Below are 22,791 nucleotides of genomic sequence, written 5' to 3'. Positions count from 1 at the left end.
GCCTCCCTTCTGTGCTTTTCCAGCCAAAATGCATCACGTGGGTCCCATCATGAGGAAACATCAGACAAAACCAAACTGAGGGGCATTTGACACAACACGAGCCTGTCATACCCAAACAGGGCAAGGCCAGATACCAGGAAAGACAGGACTGTTCCAAACAACAGGAGGTGAGGGAGGCATGGCTATGGGACCTGTGCCCCAGAGGGGATGGGGCTGCAGCAGCAGGCGCCCATCTATTGAGAAATCTGAGTGGGGGCTCTGGGGATGGGGATGGGGAACACAGGAGTTATCTGAAATAGTCTTACAACCTTTCCGTAAGTTCGAAATGCTTTCCAGATAAACACTCACAATAAATGGAAGGAGAAAAAAATAAAAACAGGCAGAACAGAGGGTGACAGAGCTGCGGTGCCTCCTGACAGCACGAGGGGGATGGACACCACTTCTGCCGTGTAGTCGCTGAAAGCTGTCCCTGAGTCAGAATGCCTTGGGGACAGGCGGCCGCCAACAGGCACCTGGGAGGTCCTCCATGCGTGTCCCGCGTGCGAGGCGGCCTCCAGATGGCGGCCCAGCTTCCTCAATGAAAGGCGGCTAGAAAGAAAGAACTGAGGGAGATTTAAGACACAAATCGACCTTTTTGCGTCTGAATTCAAGCAAACCAGCAAACCAACTTCAGGAAGACATTCATGAGAAAATCAGCGAAACCTGAATGTTGCCTGGATATTACATGATATGAAGGAATTATTGTTAAATGGTCTACATGGAATGATGATATTGCTGTGAAGGTTGTTTTTTCTGATTTTTGTTTGTTTTGGTTTTTTGTTTTTTGGGGTTTTTGTTTTGTTTTGTTTTTGAGATGGAGTCTTGCTCTGTTGCCCAGGCTGGAATGCAGTGGCACAATCCCAGATCACTGCAACCTTCACCTCCTGGGTTCAAGCAATTATCCTGCCTCAGCCTCCTGAGTAGCTGGGATTACAGACACGCACCACCACACCCAGCTAATTTTGGTATTTTAGTAGAGATGGGGCTTCACCATGCTGGCCAGGCTGGTCTCGAACTCCTGACTTCAGGTGATCCACTCGCCTCAGCCTCCAAAAGTGCTAGGATTATAGGCGTGAGCCGCTGTGCCTGGCCTGTTTTGGTTTTTTGAGACAAGATCTCACTCTGTCTCCCAGGCTGGAGTTTAGTGGTGGGATCACAGCTCATTACAGCCTTGACCTCCTGGGCTCAAGCAAACTTCCCACCTCAGCCTCTTGAGTACCTGGAACTACAGGTGCACACCACCTCACCCAGCTAATTTTTTAATTTTTTGTTGAGACAGAGTCTCACCATGTTGCCCAGGTTGGTCTCAAACTCCTGGGTTCAAGTGATCCGCCCACTGCAGCCTCCCAAAATGTTGGGATTATAGGCGCAAGCAACAGTACCTGGCCAGTTTTCTTTTTTTTTTTTTAAGTCTTCATCTCTAAGACTATTTGGACACATTCATGGATGAAACAAGACAATGTCTGCAACTTGTATAAAAACACCAGCGTCAAACCACACAAATGTCTGTCAACAGACGAATGAATAAACAAAGGGTGATATATTCAGATATTCAGATGGTGGAATATTATTCAGCCTTGAAAAGGAAATTCTGATACATGCTATGACCTGCATGAACCTTGAAAACATTGTGCTGAGTGAAACGAGACAAACAAAAAGGACAATACTATGATTCCACGTATATGAGGTTCCTAGAGTAGTCAAAATCGTAGCAGCAGAAAGTCAAATGGTGGTGTTCAGAGGCTGGGGGATGGGGAATGGGAGTGAATGTTTAATGGGGACAGAGTTTTAATTAGCGGCAGAAGGTAGTGTTCAGAGGCTGGGGGACAGGGAATGTTAGTGAATATTTAATGGGGACAAAGTTTCCATTTCAAAGATGAAAAAGTTCTGGAGATGGACGGTGGTGCTAGTTCCACAACAGTGTAAACTTGCTTAATGCCACTGAAGTGTGCACTCAAAGAAGGTTGAAATGGTAACATTTAGGCTATGTCTATTTTGCCACAATAATTTTAAAAATGCCAGGGTGGGTGAGCGCTATGCCAATCATCACTGAAACTGGGTGTGGGAGCATGAGGAGCTCTTTTGAGTATCCACCGCATTTTTGTGTGTGTTTGAAATCTTCCATACGAAAATGCTCCCTTTAAAACTTCAGAGTAAAACAGCAATCCAAATCCATCAGGGCTGATGAGGAAATGCATGAAACGGCATGTGAAACGATCATGGGATTGTGTGGGGAAAAGTCTGGCTACCCAACGATGTCTATGATATGATTTCAATTACATGCAAAAATAGGCATTAGGGGGAAAAGTCTGGAAGGAAATATACCAAAATTACAATAGCTACGGTGTTCAGAGAGCGGGATAAGCGATCATGGTTTTTCTTTTTCTGAACTTTCTCTGACAGAGTTCCTTGTAGAGTTTGTTTGTTTGTTGTTTTTGAGATGAAGCCTGGCTCTGTCGCCCAGGCTGGAGGGCAGTGGTGCGATCTCGGCTCACTTTAACCTCTGCCTCCCAGGTTCAACTGATTCTCCTGCCTCAGCCTCCCGAGTAGCTGGGACTACAGGTGTGCACCACCACACCCGGCTAATTTTTGTATTTTTAGTAAAGATGGGGGTTTCACCATGTTGGCCAGGTTGGTCTTGAATTCCTGACCTCAGGCGATCCCAAATTTCTGGGATTACAGTCATGAACCACCGTGCCCAACCCCTTGTAGAGTTTTATAAGTAAATTACGTCCACCCAAGGCAGGAACAGGAGAGAGGATGTCAGGAAGTAACCAGGGCAGGGCTACGGCAACATCACTCCAGAGAGCCCAGCAGCTTCCTGGGAGAGGCAGGCTGGGGGTCCATCAGGACAGCCATAGCCCAGAGCAAGGAGCTCGGGGGCTCTGCCACCAGCTGTCTGGCCCTCAGATTTGAAGGCTGGACTCCCATCCCAAATGGACATGGTGCTGGTTGCAATAGGAATGAAGGAGGGAGCCAGTCTGCAAAGGAGCCCGTCCACCTTCTGACACTAGCCTTGGCCTCTGCTGCCCAGGGACCCCACCACAGGCCTTCAAGCCTGCCCGGTCCTACCCACTCCTGCCCACATTCTATTCTCTCAGAGGTCCATTCTTTGCAGCTACGGCTTGTTTAGGCCAATCGCTGCTGGCTCCTGGGGGTGCGATAGGCCAGGTCTGTCCTGAGAAATGGCCCTGGCAGGGAGGGGCCTCAGCGCCCACCCAGCTGCAGCAGGCCCCGTGGAGGGCGCTTCCTGCCCCTTCGCCTCCCGCTGCGGCGTCCATGGGCTTGTGGTTGCCTCGGCCCCAATCTGGACTCCGAGTTGCTCAACCGGCCATGCTTTTCCTGTTCCCCTTTTCCCAGGCGGGTGCAGCTCCTGCCGGTGTGGTCCCGGCCTCTGTGGGCTCACCGCAGGGAAGCACAGCCCCTGCACGGTGGCCCCCAGGGCTGTTTCCACGTCTCTGATTGCTTTTTCCCTGCCTGGGTTGCTAAACAGTTGATGAAAAAAACCCTTTCATTTGCTTTTTTATTTTGAGGAAGGAGCCCAGTTTGTCTGTCTGGGAAGATGTTAAAATGGTCCTAAGGACAAGCCCCCAGCAGACCCAAGAGCCACTGGAAGCACCTCTTCTCCCTGTCCCTGGGTGATGGTGCCCAAGCGTGCCCGGAGGCTGCGCAGTCATAACTGCTGGTGTTTACAGAGACTTCCTGTTCACCCAAGGAGAGAGTGCTATCCCATCCCACCCTCCCGGGAGTCCTCCAAAGGGGTGCCGCTGTGACCCTGGGTGTGCCGACAAGATAACTGTGTTGAGCTCAGGGAGGCAGATGGAACCACTTCCCCAGGCAGAACCACCTAGCATCTCACCAGGTGCCCACAGGTGCCCACGTACCGCCCAGGCCACACAGACGTGGGATGATCCTTTGGTGAGTGGAGACTCATGCCCGAGTTCACCCTTTTCGGAAGGAAATATCGAGGGGCAGAGGAAAACACCAACAACCAAAAACACGCGCAACCAAAAACACCTGCAACCAAAAACACCTACACCCAAAAACACCTACAATAAAAAACACCTACACCCAAAAACACCTGCAACCAAAAACACCTACAATAAAAAACACCTACACCCAAAAACACCTACAATAAAAAACACCTACACCAAAAAACACAACCAAAACACCTGCAACCAAAAACACCTGCAACCAAAAACACCTACACCCAAAAACACCTACAATAAAAAACACCTACACCCAAAAACACCTACAACCAAAAACACCTGCAACCAAAAACACCTACACCCAAAAACACCTACACCCAAAAACACCTGCACCCAAAAACACCTGCACCCAAAAACGCCTGCAACCAAAAACACCTACACCCAAAAACACCTGCACCCAGCAGAATCCCTTCTGCAGGGAGGACGGGGGCGAGATTAACACTGGGTCCCGGGTAATGTGGCATTCTTATACCAGCTGATGGGTCCATGGGGGTTCACTATATTACCCTTTATATATTCTGTGTGTTTGAAATCTTTTATAATAATTTTAAAGCAAAAAACTTTACATAATAATATAATTATATAATAATCATATAATTTTAAAGCAAAAAAACTGTACAGTTTTCCTCCCTAGCACTGAAAAAATACAAGGAAGAATATTAGCCAAGTGGCTGGTGGTCTTTGCATCAAAGACACTGGGCTCCACTATTTATCCCAAAACACACATTTGGGATTCAAGTACCCAACATACAGCGTTGGGCCAGGCCCGCCCTAAGGTGTCACCATGGAATTGGAATCGTGGGTTTATCGAGGGTCCCGCCACGGCCCCTCCGGCCTCCGAGGGCCGTCTGACCCCACCCCCTGCCATCAGCCTGTGCAGGTCACTCCCGAGGCCCATCCCCTGGCCTCCACCACCAGCTGTATAAAAACAGCAACCCTGACTTGAGGAACCCGCTACACTTTTCAAACCCAAAGAAAGAAAAACGCAGGCTGCTCAGACACCTGAAACAAACACTGACTTGGCTTTTCTGACCCTGAGTTCCACAAGGATCTTTATTACATAAACATCTGAAAGATCCGTTCTCTGGAAACGGACAAAATACATAATTCACTCACAGCATAAACAGCCCAGCATCCCGCTGCTCCAGTCCCCAACTATCTGTTATTATTATTTTTATTTCAAAAACTTCACGAAGGGTTTCATGGCCAGTGACCAACGCTTGTCTCCACGAGCAGAGATCGGGCGGCAGCTGCTCTGCAGGGAGAGAGTGTGGAGAGAGCCTGGAGTTGGGGTGATAACTTGAGGCCCTGGAGGCCCCCACCCCCATGCCCACTCTCAGCCCCCTCTTGTGCATCTGGTGTGGGGTGGGTGCTAGATTCTGAAGTTTCAAATACTGGGGTTGCTTCAACTTGAAAATGCTTTCACAGGACCAGAAACTATGCTTTACATCTTTATTTTTTTGAGACAAAGTCTCAATCTGTTGCCCAGGCTGGAATGCAGTGGCATGATCTGGGCTCATTGCAACCTTCGACTTCCGGGTTCAACAGATTCTCGTGCCTCAGCCACCCAAGGAGCTGGGATTGCAGGAATGCACCACCAGGCCTGGCTAATTTTTTTTATTTTTAGTAGAGATGGGAGTTCACTATGTTGGCCAGGCTGGTCTCGAACTTCTGGGCTCAAGTGATCCACCCGCCTCGGCCTCCCAAAGTGCTGGGATGACAGGTGTGAGCCACCGCACCCAGCCTGCTTTACATCTTAACAGGTCAGTTCTCTGAGCCTGGGGTCTTTCTGTCCATGACACAGGTGGGTGGACTGGATCAGTGCATAAAAGGTCCCCCACAGATCCAAGAGGTCCACATTGATCCTGTGAAGTGCATCGGCATTAGAGGTCTTTGGTCACAAGTAACAGAAGCCCGCCCACCCTGATGAAGCAAGGGAAAAAGACATGTATGGACCCACATAACCAGGAAGTCCCAGAATGGACCCAGTGTGAAGGGGTGTAGAGACTCGTCAGTGGGTGTACACATCTGTGCCCGTGTGTGCTTTGTGAGTGTGTGTGCACGTGTATGGTGTCCATGTGTGTGCTTTGTTCATGTGTGTATGTGTGTACACATGTGTGCATGATTTGTGCATGTGTGTGCAAGTGTGTGCTTAGTGCACGTGTGTGCATGTGTCTGGCATCCGTGTGTGCTTTGTTCATGTGTGTGTCCACATGTGTACATGTGTGTGCAAGTGTGTGTTTTGTTCATTTGTGTGCACATGTGTGTCCACATGTGTACATGTGTGTGCAAGTGTGTGCTTTGTTCGTGTGTGCACGTGTGTCCACATGTGTGCATGTGTGCAAGTGTGTGCTTTGTTCATGTGTGTGCACATGTGTGTCCACATGTGTACATGTGTGTGCAAGTGTGTGCTTTGTTCATGTGTGTGCACATGTGTGTCCACATGTGTGCATGCTTTGTGCATGCGTGTGTGAAGCCCGCAGCGTGGCAAGGCCTCTGGACGCAAGATTTCTGGGGAGTGAGTCGTGCTGCCTGGAGCAAACCCGTGCAGGACAGTTTTTCTGTGTTTGCTTCTGAGAACGAAAACATCTCAGATACATTGGGGGCCCCTTCATTCTCCCGATTCCGCTCCCTGCCCTCCTTTCCCGGGGTTGGTATGGATTCCACATGCCTGTATTTCTTCTGCTACAGCTGAAGGCATCTGTACGAACGGTCTATTGCCACCTTCTGTTTAACATTTGTCAGTAGAGGCTTCCTATGGCACAGACCCTCAGCAGCCTCTCTTCTCATGCCCCCTGCATGTTTCCAAAATCCTTCCTGTTGACGCAGGTACATCTGCTGCTTCCAGATTAACTGCAGGAGGCGACTCTCGGGTGTAGCCCTGCCGCAGTTCATTTCTCCATTCCTCCCTTGATAAACACTCGGGCAGGGACCTCAACCGCCAGCTGTGCCGGGCATGGCCAGACAGCCCCGCAGCGTGGTCACACCTGTTTACTCTCCTCCTGCCCGCGTCTGAGAGTGGGGGACACATTTCTACTCAAAACAAGGTGGGCAGGGGATGCTGCAGTGAGGAATGACAGAGAAGAGGAAGGCGCCCACACCACAGCAGGAGTTGGAGACACGGATATCCCACACTTCCACTGGCTTGGGGATGCCTGGGAGGAACAGCCTGCTCATCAACAGCCCATCCTACCAATCTCCCAGCCCAGAAAGTCTCAGGAAGCCGCCAGCGCAGGCTTCCAAGGACTTTTCAAACATTTTTAAAAGTAAATTTTAGCCTGAGATTCTTGGTACCTTGAAGGTCCATGGAAGAGATCCACGGGCCTAGCAGCTTGAGTGCAAGAGATTCTGTGATCTTGCATGTACTTCTGGGACAGGATTGTCAGCTTGTGTTGGATTTTCAGGGGCTGGGAACTCCAAAAGTCTTAGGATCTGTGTGTTAGGTCAGGGCTGTTTCTCTTATGAATGATTAAAAAAAAAAAAAAATCCAACCTAAACTGTCTTGAGTGAAAAAAGGAGAAAAAATGGAAAGTATTGGCTCACATAAGCAAAAGTTCCAGGGGTAGCAGGGCTTGCCAATCACACGAGAAAACAGGGTCTCCGAGGGCTTCACCTCCAGGCAAGCGCCTTCCACCTGGGGTCCCCCAAACGGGTGCACACACACACCCTTGCATCTCCACACGCAGCAGAAAGTAATGCTGTCCCTCAGTCACTCCAGCAGAAGTCCTGGAGTCCAGTGAACCCATATACATCACATGCCCATCCGTGAACAATCCCTCTCCCAGAAAACTGGGATGTGCAGGTGGCTCGGGCCGGGTCCCACGCCCACCCCTGGCCTGGGGGATGCTGAGTCACCTGCCCCCACGTGGCTGGGCATGGGAAGTGTGACTTCCCACCAGAAATCCAGGTGATGCTCTGCCGAAGGGGTTACAGAGCAGGGCAGGGCATTGAACAACCCTTGTATTCTGGAACAGGCAAACTCCTGAGCCTAGAGCTGAGCTCTCGGGTAGTTTACTATGGCCAGTCCTGGACGAGGCCTGGTGACTCTGGTGCCCTGTCTGCAGGGATGCGCTGGGGAAGGCAGTGCCGTCTGTCGTGGGCTGGATTGGGTCCCCCCCACCCCAGAAGTATGTTAAAGTTGTTGAAGTCCTGAGCCAATGGATATGACCTTATTTGGAAATAGGGTCTTTGCAGATGTAATCAGGTTAAGATGAGGTCATGCTGGATTAGGGTGGGCCCTAAATCCAATGACAGCTGTCCTTATAAGAAAAAGCAGAGGGGGATTTGCAGGCACCAGGGGGACGGCCGTGAGACAACGGAGGCAGAGACTGGGGTGAAGTGGCCAAAGCCAAGGAACGCCAGGGAGCGCCAGAAGCTGGGAGAGGCCAGGCAGCCCCTCCCCCGGAGCCCGCAGACAGCGTGCCCCCCGGCAATGCTTTGATGAAGACTCTGGCCTCCAGGACCGTGGGGAACACATCTCTGTTGTTCTAGGCCTCCCAGAGTGGGGCCATTTGTTACAACAATCCCAGGACACTGTCACACCCACTGTCCAGTCCTGCCATTGGCTCTAACCAGGCGGTGCACCCAGGCAACCCGACGTGGGTGCACGGTCACCCTGGCTCATATCCCTCACAGCCCCAGACCACTGGCTCCTCCACACCCATGAGGATCCCAACCTGGGGTTTTCCAAAAAGACCACGAGGACGTTTGAGGAAGTAGTGGCCCCAATGGCTGGGAAAGTCCTCTGGGCAGCCTCATGACTCTGCTTCCCAGGTGACCCCAGAGAGTCTGAAGACGCGTCCTCCCCCAAATCCCCAGAAGGCTCCTGATCAAAGGGAAAACCCCAGGGACCCCCCTCCAGCCCAGCACACCCACAGCTTGTGTGGGATGCCTGGGCAGCACCAGAAGCCTACATGGCTATTAGCCAGGAAGCCCGGACACAGAATGACTGCCTGAGTCCCCTGTTGGCCACACCCTCTGACCACATGTGGTCACCTCCAGTTGGCACTCTCTGGTATCTGGACGTGGCTTGCCTCGATATCCAGTGGAGGAGCCAAGCCACAGCCACCCCTGACCATGTTGGCCTCAAGGGCTTGCTCCCTCTGAGCTCAACTCTTATCTGAAGTCTGTGCTATTAGCCAGGCTACCATGGCTCAAGGCTGAACACCCTGGCCCTGGAAGTGGACAGACTTGTGTCTGAATCCTGATCCTATCACCTGTTTGACATACAGCCTTTGGAAGTTGTTCGGCCTTTTTTGGTGTCTCCATCTGGAACAGAAAACCATACCTCCTATATCTTAGGGTTGTAGGAATAGGTGACACAATGTACAACACAGCTGTTAGCATGATTTATGATGACAAGGCATGCATTAAGTGTTTATTGAATGCCTAATATGTGCCAGACAATATCCTAGAAGCTAAGGTTACAGGAGAAACAGAACAGACACCATTGTCTTTAAGCCTATGAAGATGACAATGGTGATGGTGGCAATGACGATGAGGATGAAGATGCTGATGGTGATGGTGATGATAATGGTGATGGTGACAGTGATGATGATCATGATGGTGATTATGGTGATGATGACGATGATGGTGATGATGGTGGTGATGATGGTGATGATGGTGGTGATGATGAGGATGGTGATGGTGATGATGGTGATGGTGATGTTGATGATGAGGATGGTGATGGTGATGGTGATGTTGATGGTGATGATGATGGTGATGGTGATGGTGATGATGATGGTGATGATGGTGATGGTGATGGTGATTATGGTGATGCTGGTGATGATGATGAGGATGGTGATGGTGATGGTGATGATGGTGATGGTGATGATAATGGTGATGGTGATGATGGCAATAATGATGATGGTGATGGTGATGATGAAGGTGAAGCCAAGACTACTCTCTAGACCACAAGATCCTCCTGAACAGGAACTGTATCTCACATTTTCTGTCCCCTTCAGCATCTAGCACAGTGCCTTGCACATGGTAGGTACTCAAGAAATATGTGTTGATGGACTTATGTTTCTTCAGGTTGCTTTAACCAAAGGAGAACCCTCTCCCAAGAGTAGCTCAAGCTGGCCTGCAATGCAAATTTCTTTGAATTTGTGTATTTTAAGATTGACTTGGGCTTTTTATTTCATTCCATTGTATATCCATGTTTGTTTTACTTATAAACAACAAGAACTTTTTTCCAAAACTTTGAGTGAAAATGATACCCCAGGAAAACATGGCTTGTTTATATCTCTGGCTTTTGAGACACTAACCACCCCCACAGACTCACTGACCCTCCCACCCCAAACCCCTCGGGCCACCACCCCATACATCTGGAGGTCCACAGAGCCTTGGGTCAGATGCACAAACCCAGGCTGCTAAGCCACTCTGGAAAAAACACTTCTCTCTCCCAGTGGTGTTGGGGTGGGGCGAGCCTTTGAAGACAGGGGTCTCTTCTGCCAACTCAAGTGTCTCTCTGCGATCTGAATAGACAAGGAAGGTAGGCCTGGACGCGACCACTGTATTCGTAGAGCCAAAAGGATATCAAAATAAGAAGGCCCTGAAAAGGTCTCTGGAAACTTTGTTTTCCCTTTAAAACCGGGTATTTCCAGCATAGCGGCCACATAACAGGGCTGAACAGCCACTGGATGACTTGGATGCAGCAGTGTGGGTTCCAGTATCACCTCCACCAGACAGTCCACAAGAAGCCAGCGCCTTAGTGAGCCAGCACTATCTGCAGCCAGCACAATGGGATCTGCTTTTGAATCCTCACAAGTCACTGCTGCCAGAAGTTCTATGACTAGGCCCCTTCCCGATGGTAAAAGCGAGCAGGAAGCGGTCAGGGCCCTCACCCAGGATGCGGGGCAGCCCAGAGCTCTGTCCAGAGCTGGGCCCCACCATGGCTCCCCTGCCGCCTGCCCCGCAGGGCCCGGCCTCTCTGCCACCTCCCTGAGTTTCTATTTCCCGGTTCCTAAAGTGAGGCCTTTCCTTGGCTGCCCAGATGTGTTCCGCTCGGTTACACATGCTCATCTTCAGAACAGTGGGAGTGGAAAGCGCCACACAGATAATTTGATAACAACACGTGCTCAGAAGTAAATTGAAATTTATTGAGCAGATGAGAATGCTCTGGCTTGACCCTGAGGATGGATGCCCCGTCCTTCCCCTAGCAGAAGTGTGGCAAAGATGAAGAAACGGGTGTGGGGAGTGCCCACCCATCTCATTTTCTCCCTCTTAGTTCAGGAGGGAGACCTACACCCCAACCACGTGGATTGCACTTCTCACACCAGGGAGGCTCCATTCACCTCCGAGGGGGTGCAGGGCCAAGAAACCTGTAAAAGCAGGTGTATCTTTGGGAGATGTGTCTTGTGGAATTTATGGAAATACTTATTTCTGTGTTAAAACAAACACAGCAGCGTACCATGGAGCAAAATGGGAAATTCCCATGGATTTTCGAGATCAAGGACAAGACTCTTAAAGGAACTTGACCTGTGTGGCAGGACAATCGGGTCACTGCCACGTAATCCAGACGGCGCAGGCTCCCTCTCCAGCTTCTCAGCAGATGGTTTCAGAAGAGAGATTAATTGGGGGAAGCGGAGCAGCTGCCGGGGCTCCAGGACAAGCGCGGGGCCCTAGCGCCACCTGGTGCTCACGCGGGATATGACCGCCAACTCCGCGCCGCGGGCCGGGAAGGTGGCACAGATTCAAATGCGGGCAGGTGGGTACAGTCCTGGGGGAGGGGTTGATGTGTGGAGGGCAACCTTGCATTGCGGACCTCCCCCCAACTCCCGCCAGCCTTCTTCAGAAGAAGCTGGGCCCCCACCCCTTTATGAATGGGTTCCTTTGGCCTCAAGGTGTTCACCTGTGGGCTGTTAAGCTCAGATCTGTTCCCCTGGAGATTCTGATTAAGTAGCTCTGGGTTGGAGCCAAGAGATTGGTGTTTTCAACCAATTTCCCAGGTGACTTTCGTGATCACGCAACGTGGGATGCATGCAGTGGCTTGAACCTGCATTAGAATCACCTGAGGGGAACTTGAAACAGTAGCTGTATCGGGGGTGGGCGCCTTGAAACAGTCGCCCAGGTGATTCTAAGGTGCAGCCTTCACTGAGACATGCTGGAATGAAGGCCTTGGGCCAACATGGTGTTTTGTTTTGTTTTGTGACAAGGTCTCTCTCTGTCACCCAGGCTGGAGTGCAGCAGTGCGATCTCGGATCACTGCAACCTTTCCTCTGGGGTTCAAACGATTCTCCTGCCTCAGCCTTCCGGGTAGCTGGGATTACAGGCACCTGCCACCACGCCCGGCTAATTTTTGTATTTTTATAGAGATGGGGTTTCGCCATGTTGGCCAGGCTGGTCTCAAACTCTTGACCTTGTGATCCGCCCACCTCGGCCTCCCAAATTGTTGGGATTGCAGGCACGAGCCATCCATTCCCATGCCCAGCCTGGGAATGGGATTCTTAACATCCATCCCAAAACGAGGTGCTGCCCACAGCACAGGTCTAGGAGTCGCTCGGGGGTAATTGGTTAGACCAGAGACCACTGGACATCTGAGTTATCTGCTTTCATTGTTGACCTTTGATTAGGTTTGGAGTAGTGGCAAAGGGACAAAAGATGAGGAAGTTATTTGAAAAGACCCTTAGAGGTTGGCCCATGCCGAGGGCTTGCACGTGTTCGTTGATTCAGTAAACACTTACCATGTGCTAGGTGCTCACAAGGTACTCCACCAGATTGGACTGACTGAATTCTGGGGTAGGCGGATGCAAATTCAAATCCCAGCTCCAGCTTTATTGGCTGTCTGACCTTGTGAAAGTCACTTAACCTCTCTGTGCTTCTGATCCTTAACTTGTAAAATGGGGATTAAAAACCCCATGGGCTATAGTGAGGAAATAATGCATGCGAGGCAGTGGGCCAGGGCTCGCATCCAGGTCTGTCAAGTCAGTGACCCTGCACTTACCCCTGTGCCAGGCTACTTCAAGAATAAAGTCCTCGTGCACTGTGAATTAGGGCAGAGCAATGCCAGACCCTACATGCAACTGAAACTGGGAAAAGGCACATTTTTCCAGCCTTGTAAGCCTGCCGCAGACCCTTATAAAAAGTGTGCTTGCTTTCAGGGGCTGTGCCAAGTCAGAGTCTGTGCAAAGAATTCTTGGTGGTGAAATTATGTTTCCAGCCTGCAGAGCTGTGACCTGCTGCAAGACGTTCCTGCTGGCAAGGACCCTGTAGGAGGCAGAGCCCGGCAGCTAGAGGAGAGGGAATCACAGCACCTGCCTGGTGAGTAATGGGTTTGGCCAGAGCCATCCTTCAAGTCCCCTGCCTGTGGGCAAAGTGCCACTGCAAGAAGAGATGCAGGCAGGCACGGTGGCTCACGCCTGTAATCTCAGCACTTTGGGAGGCCAAGGCAGGAGTTTGAGACCAGCCTGGCCAACACGGTGAAACCCTGTCTCTACTAAAAATACATAAGTTAGCCAGGTGTGGTGGTACGTGCCTGTAATTTCAGCTACTTGGGAAGCTGAGGCAGGAGAATCGCTTGAACCTGGGAGGTGGAGGTTGCAGTGAGCCAAGATCATATCACTGCACTCCAGCCTGGGCAACAGAATGAGACTCTGTCTCAAAAAAAAAAAAAAAAAAAAAAGAGAGAGAGAGGAAGAGAGAGACAGAGAGAGATAGAGAGAGAGAGAGACAGAGAGAGAGATGCGTGAAAAGGAGGGTGTGTCCCTCCTTTGCCCTCTGGGCTGGAGGAAGCTCCAAGGAGAAAGAAGCTCACTGAGCCCTGGGACCAGTTTCTGGACGTCCCCGCTCTACAAACAGGACGGGTTATGTCTCAGAGCGCCCTCTGCTGTCCAGACCTGAGAATGCAGCCCACAGAAACGCAAGTCTAACTCCAAGATGCAGGTCCCCGTGTCTCCCATCGCTGCAGTTTGAGACGCCTGCAAGTTGGAAACCCTTTAAGAGGCATCTGAGAAGTGTCTGTTCATATCTTTCGCCCACTTGTTGATGGGGGTTTTTTTTCTTGTAAATTTGTTTGAGTTCTTTGTAGATTCTGGATATTCGCCCTTTGTCAGATGAGTACATTGCAAAAATTTTCTCACATTCTGTAGGTTGCCTGTTCACTCTGATGGTAGTTTCTTTTGCTGTGCAGAAGCTCTTTAGTTTAATTAGATCCCATTTGTCAATTTTGGCTTTTGTTGCCATTGCTTTCGGTGTTTTAGACATGAAGTCCTTGCCCATGCCTATGTCCTGAATGGTATTGCCTAGGTTTTCTTCTAGGGTTTTTATGGTTTTAGGTCTACCATTTAAGTCTTCAATCCATCTTGAGTTAATTTTTGTATAAGGTGTAAGGAAGGGATCCAGTTTCAGCTTTCTACATATGGCTAGCCAGTTTTCCCAGCACCATTTGTTAAATAGGGAATCCTTTCCCCATTTCTTGTTTTTGTCAGGTTTGTCAAAGATCAGATAGTTGTAAATGTGTGGTATTATTTCTGAGGGCTCTGTTCTGTTCCATTGGTCTGTATCTCTGTTTTGGTACCAGTACCATGCTGTTTTGGTTACTGTAGCCTTGCAGTATAGTTTGAAGTCAGGTAGTGTGATGCCTCCAGCTTTGTTCTTTTGGCTTAGGATTGACAAGTTAATGGGTGCAGCACACCAACATGGCACATGTATACATATGTAACAAACCTGCACGTTGTGCACATGTGCCCTAGAACTTAATAAAAATATATATATAAATAATAATAAAAAAATAAAAGGCATCTGAGCCCCAGCTCTGGGGTAGGAACTGGGGATCATGGGTGATAAAGGACACAAACACAAATGAACCTCCCGTGGTGACACTCCCTTTCAGAGAGCAGCGTGTGACTCTTTGTAGGGCCCAGGGACCCCTTAGGCGCAGAGCCCCACCTGACACCTGACAGCCACAGAACTGCACTCAAGGTCATGAGGACGCTCCTCAGCATCCTAGGCCTTGCTGCAGGCTGCTCTCCACCCATGCCGGGACTTCTCAAAGAAACGGGAACCACATCAGCTTGATGGTGGAAACATAAAATGGTGTAGAACACTTTGGAAAACAGTTCAGAAGTTTTTCCAAAAAAAAAAACGACATATAAAACTGCTATATGGGCTGGGCACAATAGCTCATGCCTGTAATCCCAGCACTTTGAGAGGCCGAGGCAGGTAGATCACCTGAGGTCAGGAGTTCAAGATCAGCCTGGCCAACATGGTGAAACCCCGTCTCTACTAAAAATACAAAAAAACTAGCCAGGCATGGTGGTGGTCACCTGTAATCCCAGCTACTCAGGAGACTGAGGCAAGAGAATCGCTTGAACCCAAGAGGTGGGGGTTGCAGTGAGCCAAGATCACACCACTGCACTCCAGCCTGGGCAACAGAGCAAGACTCTGACTAAAAAAACAGAATGCAAAAAGATATGCTATGAAAATAATAACCAAAATATTAGCAAAATAGACTTTAAGATTAAAGTATTATTGGAGATAAACAGAATCACTTCATAATGACAGAATTTCAACTTTCAGGACATTATAACCAATTTTAATTTGTAAATGCCTAATGATATAGTCTTAAGTATATAAAGCAAAAATTTACCAAAATTACAAGGAAATAGATAAATAGACAAAAATTTGTCTCAGAAATAGAACAAGCAAATGAAAACATCAGTGAGGAATAGAATGAACAGACAAAAATATCAGTAAGAGATGACATATGAAGGGACTCACGCCTGTAATACCAGCACTTTGGGAGGCCAGGGCAGGTGGATTACCTGAGGTTGGAAGTTCGAGACCAGCCCAGCCAACATGGTGAAACCCTGTCTCTACTAAAAATACAAAAATTAGCCGGGTGTGGTGGTGGGCGCCTGTAGTCCCAGCTACTTGGGAGGCTGAAGCACGAGAATCACTTGAACCTGGGATGCAGAGGTTGCAGTGAGCAGAGATTACACCCTGCACTCCAGCCTGGGCAACAGAGTGAGACTGTCTCAAAAAAAAAAAAAAAAAAAAAAAAACAGACGATATGAACAACACAACTAACAAACACGGGCCCATCGGACACACAGAAAGAACACCGCACAGGGCAGCTGAGGACCAAGTGCCATGTTCCAGCACACAGAATGGTAGTCAAAATGTCCAGGTGCAAAGCCTTAAAACAGGTATCAACAAAATCTAAAGGACTGAAATCACACAGAACATATTCTCTGATCATAATGCAATTACACTTGAAGTTAATAGCAACAAGGTAACTAGAAAATTCCTAGATGGTTGGAAATAACATGGGTCAGAAAAATCCTAATGGAAATTAGAAAGTATTCATATATTTCACTGAACAAGAATGAAAATTCTACAGATCATAAGTTGTGGGCTGCAACTGAAGCAGTATCAAAATGCATGGGAAAAGGCTGAAAATTAGTAAGGCTAATTGTAAAAATACAGTTCAAGAAGTTAGAAAAATAACAGCAAATTAGCCTGAAAAAAGAACAAATAAAGAGCACAAATTAAGGAAATAGAAAGAAAACAATAGAGATTATCAGCAATGTCAAAAGTGTGAGAAAGACTAATAAAATTGAGAGCCACTGATGAGAAAAAGAAAGGGAGAGTGAAACTGACTTCGTTAAGTGAAGTAAGCTTGTTAAAATTTTATAAGTAACCCCTAAACCAATTAAAAAACCAGAATGCATAACATGTCTGTCAGTTAGGATATAGTTGTGCAAAACCACTCCAGAAATTCTATGCCGAAAGGGATTGAATACAGATAATTGGGTGCTTACAAAACCACAGGGGAGGCTGGAAAAGGGAGCAGCAGCCTGGGCCTTCAGAGGAATTTTAGGAAACAGAGCTGACTTACTAAAAGAGCTCTGTCTTCCACACAACTAGTAGGGTGGCAGACCCGGGCTGACGCTGGGACCACTTCAAGAACTGCCATCAGGCCAGGAGTGGTGGCTCACAAATATAATCCCAGCACTTCGGGAGGCCAAGGCAGGAAGATCGCCTGAGGCCAAGAGTGTGAGACCGGCCTGGGTTACATAACAAGACCCCATCTCTACAAAAAATTAAAACCTTAGCTGGGCATGGTGGTACACATCTACAGTCACAGCTACTCAGGAGGCTGAGTCAGGGGGATCACTTGAGCCCAGGAGGTCAATACTTCAGTGAGCCATGATCACACCACTGCACTACAACCTGGGTAACAGAGTGAGTCCCTGTCTCAAATTTAAAAAAAAAAAAAAAAAAAAAAAGCCTGCCATTGTTGTCAGTGAGGGTCAAACTGACACCCACCAAGGTTAGCAACAGGTCCTCCAATGCTGCTGCAGAAAACCCAGTATGACTATGTTTGCTGGCAGAAAATGCGATCTTCCTAGCAAGAGGGCCACTGCTTCACTCCTGCCTTTCCAGTCTCCTCCAAGTGCATCCAATTCACACAACTTGCATCCAAATCTTGAGCTGAAAAGGAGATTGGAAGATGTAGCCTGTCTCTGCATTACAGGAAAGCTGTATCTGTCAGGGTCCAGTCAGGAGACAGAAACCATAACGACTGTTTGAACAGAGACAATTTAATATGCAGAATGTTTAACCAGGTTACTGTTAACTAGGTCATTCAAAGGTTAAAAAGAAAGGTATCACGGAAGCAGCAGCTCAAGAAGTGACCACCATTCCTAAGGCCAAAGGACAAAGGGAAGAGGTTGAAACTATTAAAAATCTAGAAATTTGGGGCCGGGCAGGGTGGCTCACACCTGTAATCCCAGCACTTTGGGAGGCCGAGACAGAGGGATCACGGGGTCTGGAGATCGAGACCATCCTGGCTAACACAGTGAAACCCCATCTCTACTAAAAATGCAAAAAAAACAATTAGCCGGGCGTAGTGGTGGGTGCCTGCAGTCCCAGCTACTCAGGAGGCTGAGGCAGGAGAATGGCATGAACCCGGGAGGCAGAGCTTGCAGTGAGCTGAGATCGCACCACTGCACTCCAGCCTGGGCGACTGAGCGAGATCTGCCTCCAAAAAAAAAAAAAAAATCTAGAAATTTGGGGAGGGACCGTGCAGAGCTGAAACTCAGATCCAGAAGAGAGGGTGCCATTTGATTGGTGCTAGCGTCTCTGAAAGGCATGATGGGCTGACACTTGCAAGTCTGGGAAAAACTGAAAACTGGACTCAGCTGCTGCTACAAAAGGAATTGCCACTGCCAGGGTGAAGCAGCATGCTGTGGGGACGCTCACAGGAAGTAAAAAGAAGCTGACAAGAAGCTCATAGGAAATAGGAAGCAGACAGGAAATAGACAGAATGGTAGTCAGGAAGCTCACAGGAAATAGGAAGCAGACAGGATGCAGACAGGAAGCAAACAGGAAGAGCAAGTCTCTTCCTTCTCCCCCAGCATTCCAGGCTCCCAAGTGCCCCTATTGGCAGAGGCCAAGCCAGCTGGCCAAGCAAAACTGCAGTGTGCAGCACCCCAGCCCCCGCATCCATCAGCTGAGTATGGAAGGTGGGTTTAGAGCCGAGAGTCAATGACTTGCCTGGTGTGGTCATCTCTTTACCTACCATGCATGTTCCTCTGCACATTATGAACTTCCGTATGATATCAAAACAGCTGTAACTCCCCAGCAAACAGATGCAAATAGTCTTCATACAAAGGAAGATATTCACATCCTCACCCCAAAATGAAGATTCTCTGAGTTCCAACAGTCATTGTACAGATCTCTCAGCTATGTGAATTACCACTCAAATTCAGTCACACTCCCATCTGAATATTCTGAATATTACCTAAAGACTGCATTGTAAAATTAACCTCCAACAAACTTGTATGAAACAGTTAAGGAAAGGAAGATAGAGAAGAAAAAATAGTTAATAGAAACATGTGCATGCACCCTCAATCAGCAAGAAAAAACATATGCATAGGTGCTAAAGTCCTTATTTCTGAAACTGGTCATGAAACTGTCGCTCGTATTCACAGCTTCCTGGTTCCACTCTCCATTCCGTATTTCCTTGGCCCTTATCCAGGTCTCAGCTGGTTGGGGTTCTTCATATCATGGGTTAACCCAAATCTTCATTCATGTAGGGTCCAAAGCCTCTGTGGTTCTGCCTTACTGTGATTTTTATAAAACTTCTGTTTATGTAGCTTTACATTAACTTTTATGATTGGACTGCAGAGTTCTAAGAGGAACCCAAGAGAATCCCCTGGTTTCTAGACATAGACTTCCCTGTCAGCATTTGTGTAGCGCAAATCCAGTTTCCCCTTGATAAGCAGGATCCCTCACTCCAGACAGTAGGGGAGGAAGTCCCCCTTCTTTTCCTGCTGGTTCAGTGGCAGCAAAAGCCCCAAACAGTTGTGGCAATCTCAATTCCTAGTTCATCAGAGCCACTGTTCTGTCTCCTGGTAGAATTATTCATTCCCTTGGGAATCAAGACCTCCAAACCCGCAGAGAAAATGTTCAGAAATGGGAAACAGAAACCCTGCAAGTGTGAGCTACGATTGTGCCACTGCCACTCCAGCCTGGGCAACAGAGACCATATCTCTAAAAAGACGATAGGTGGCCGGGCACAGTGGTTCACACCTGTCATCCCAGCACCTTGGGGGGCCAGGGCAGGAGGATCACTTGAGGCCAGGAGTTCAAGACCAGCCTGGCCAACACAGTGAAATCCCATCTCTACTAAAAATACAAAAATTAGCCATCTGTGGTGGCGCACGCCTGTAATCCCAGCTACTTGGGAGGCTGGGACAGGAGAATCACTTGAACAGTGATTGAACAGAGGAGGCAGAGGTTGCAGTGAGCCAAGATCGTGCCACTGCACTCCAACCTGAGTGACAGAGCAAGACTCCATCTCAAAAAAAAAAAAAAAAAATCCTGCAAGTGTGAGCTACAATTGCACCACTGCCACTCCAGCCTGGGCAACAAAGACCCTGTCTCTAAAAAAATAATATGCGGCCAGGCGCAATGGCTCACACCTATTGTCCCAGCACTTTGGGGTACCAAGGCAGGAGGATCACTTGAGCCCAGGAGTTCGAGATCAGCCTGGGTAACATAATGAAACCCTGTCTCTACTAAAAAATAGGCTGGGTGCGGTGGCTCACACTTGTAATCCCAGCACTCTGGGAGGCCGAGGTGGGCGGATCACGAGGTCAGGAGATCGAGACCATCCTGGCTAACATGGTGAAACCCCGTCTCTACTAAAAATACAAAAAAAAAAAAAATTAGCTGGGCATGGTGGTGGACACCTGTAGTCCCAGCTACTCGGGAGGCTGAGGCAGGAGAATGGCGTGAACCCAGGAGGTGGAGCTGGCAGTGAGCCGAGATGGCACCACTGCACTCCAGCCTGGGTGACAAAGGAAGACTCCGTCTCAAAAATAATAATAATAATAATAATAATAATAATAGTGCTCTTTTCCAGTTAGCACAGTGGGAGAAGCCATGAGCAGCAAAGTCTCTCGCGACACCCTGTACGAGGCAGTGTGGGAAGTCCTACGTGGGAACCAGCACAAGCACCGCAAGTTCCTAGAGACAGTGGAGTCACAGATCAGCTTGAAGAACTATGACCCCCAGAAGGACAAGCGCTTCTCAGGCACCATCAGGCTGAAGTCCACTGCCCGCCCCAAGTTCTCCGTGTGTGTCCTGGAGGACCAGCAGCACTGTGACGAGGCCAAGGCCATGGGTATCCCCCACATGGACATCACATGGACATCGAGGCACTGAAAAAACTCAACGAGAATAAAAAACTGGTCAAGAAGCTGGCCAAGAAGTATGATGCGTTTTTGGCCTCGGGGTCTCTGATCAAGCAGATTTCACGAATCCTCGGCCCAGGCCTAAATAAGGCGGGGAAGTTCCCTTCCCTTCTCACACACAACGAAAACACGGTGGCCAAAGTGGATGAGGCGAAGTCCACAGTGAATTCCGAATGAAGAAGGTGTTATGTCTGGCTGTGGCTGTGGGTCACGTGAAGATGACAGATGATGAGCTTGTATATGACATTCACCTGGCTGTCACCTTGTTGGTGTCATTGCCCAAGAAAAACTGGTGGAATGTCCGGGCCTTATGTATCAAGAGCACCATGGCCAAGCCCCAGTGCCTATATTAAGGCACATTTGAATAAATTCTACTACCAACAAAAATTTTTTTTAAAAATACTAAACAAATAATAAACATAAATAAATCACGTAAGTGGTTATTATGGGTGATCGTGAATGGAGCCACTCATACTTCTAGCCACCGGCTCCCTGACCTGTATGTTCAGGCTCTAGTGGTCTGCCACGCAAAGCACAGTGCTGTGTGAAAGAAGAGAACACTCACCTTGACAGGGTGGAGGCCCTCGGGCCTGCACGATAGGGGACAGGTGAGGCATTGCCACCTGGATAACTGCTTCCACGTCTGGGAATACACCCCAAAGAACTGAAAGTGGGGACTCCCACAGATATTTTTGCACCTGTGTTCGTAGCAGCATGATTTGCCATAACCAGAAGGTGGAAACAACCTGATTTCCACAGACAGATGAGTGGAAAAACAAAATGTGGAATATTTTTGGGGTACAAAAATATGGTCTATCTATTCAACGCAGCATTATTTAGCCTTAAAAAGGAATGAAATTCTGACACATGCTACAACATGGATGAATCCTGAAGACAACTTGCTAAATGAAATAAGCCAGGTGCAAAAAGCCACACACTGTATGAATCCACTCATTTGTGGTCCCTAGACTAGTGAAATTCGTAGAGACAGAAAGCAGGATGGGGGGTGCCAGGGGCTGGGGAGGGGAAATGGGGAGGGAGTGTTTGGTAGAGACAGAGTTTCAGTTTGGAAGATGAAAAAGTTCTGGAACAAGTGGTGATGGTTACACACAAGGAAACGGGGATGTCCATGATGCCTGAGAATTGTGTGCTTCTAATCGGCTACCCTGACACCTTCAGTAGTAAACAAGACAGAACAACTTCTTAAAGATACATCTGAGCACACAGGTGTGAAAGTCAGTGTCTGAACCTGGGGCTGTGCTTTCTTATACTCTAGAATACATGAAGACAAAAGGAGGCTCTAATGAAGAAGTTGTTCAAGATGGAGTCAGAATGTTCATCGAAAAGAAGGTATAGCTAGGGCTGGGCGCAGTGGCTCACGCCTGTAATCCTAGCACCTTGGGAGGCTGAGGCGAGCGGATCACTTAAGGTCAGGAGTTCCAGACCAGCCTGGCCAACATGGTAAAACCCGCCTCTACCAAAAAAAAAAAAGAAAAAAAATTCCAAAAATTAGCTGGATGTGATGGCATGCACCTGTATGTAATCCCAGCTACTCGGGAGGCTGAGGCACAAGAATTGCTTGAACCTGGGAGGCAGAGGTTTCAGTGAGCCGAGATCATGCCACTGCGCTCCAGCCTGGGTGACAGAGCAAGATTCCAGCTCAAAAAAAAAGAAAAGAAGGCACAGCTAACACTTTTAGGAACAGAAATGGACCATTTGAAGACAAATCATCCAGCGAGTTTGTGTTCAGTAACCCAAACATCAGAGGAACTTATGGCCATGGAGAAAGCTGTAATATTTGAAACCTCAGGACACCTCGAGCCACGAGCTCCAGGAAAGCTCACAGAAGCCCTAGGGCTTGCTGAAGAAATCATGTAATTGTTACATGTTTAATGCATGGCTACCTTGTGAGGAAAATTAAGTGATGCATTTTGAAAATGAAGAAAAAAAAAAGGCTGGGCGCCGTGGCTCATGCCTGTAATCCCAGCACTTTGGGAGGCCGAGGCGGACGGCTCACGAGGTCAAGAGATCGAGACCATCTTGACCAACATGGTGAAACC

The 22,791-nt window shown here is 48.7% G+C and overlaps 1 pseudogene; it reads left to right on the top strand.

Annotated features, from left to right (window-relative positions):
• The first annotated feature begins 20,419 nt into the window (after positions 1-20,419).
• LOC101152615 (large ribosomal subunit protein uL1-like) lies at positions 20,420-21,084 on the top strand (annotated as a pseudogene).
• Positions 21,085-22,791: the final 1,707 nt, after the last annotated feature.

This window comes from Gorilla gorilla, chromosome 18 (genome assembly GCF_029281585.2).
Source record: "Gorilla gorilla gorilla isolate KB3781 chromosome 18, NHGRI_mGorGor1-v2.1_pri, whole genome shotgun sequence".
Classification (NCBI taxonomy): Eukaryota; Metazoa; Chordata; class Mammalia; order Primates; family Hominidae; genus Gorilla; species Gorilla gorilla.
This window is presented reverse-complemented; position numbering and strand designations above follow the sequence as displayed.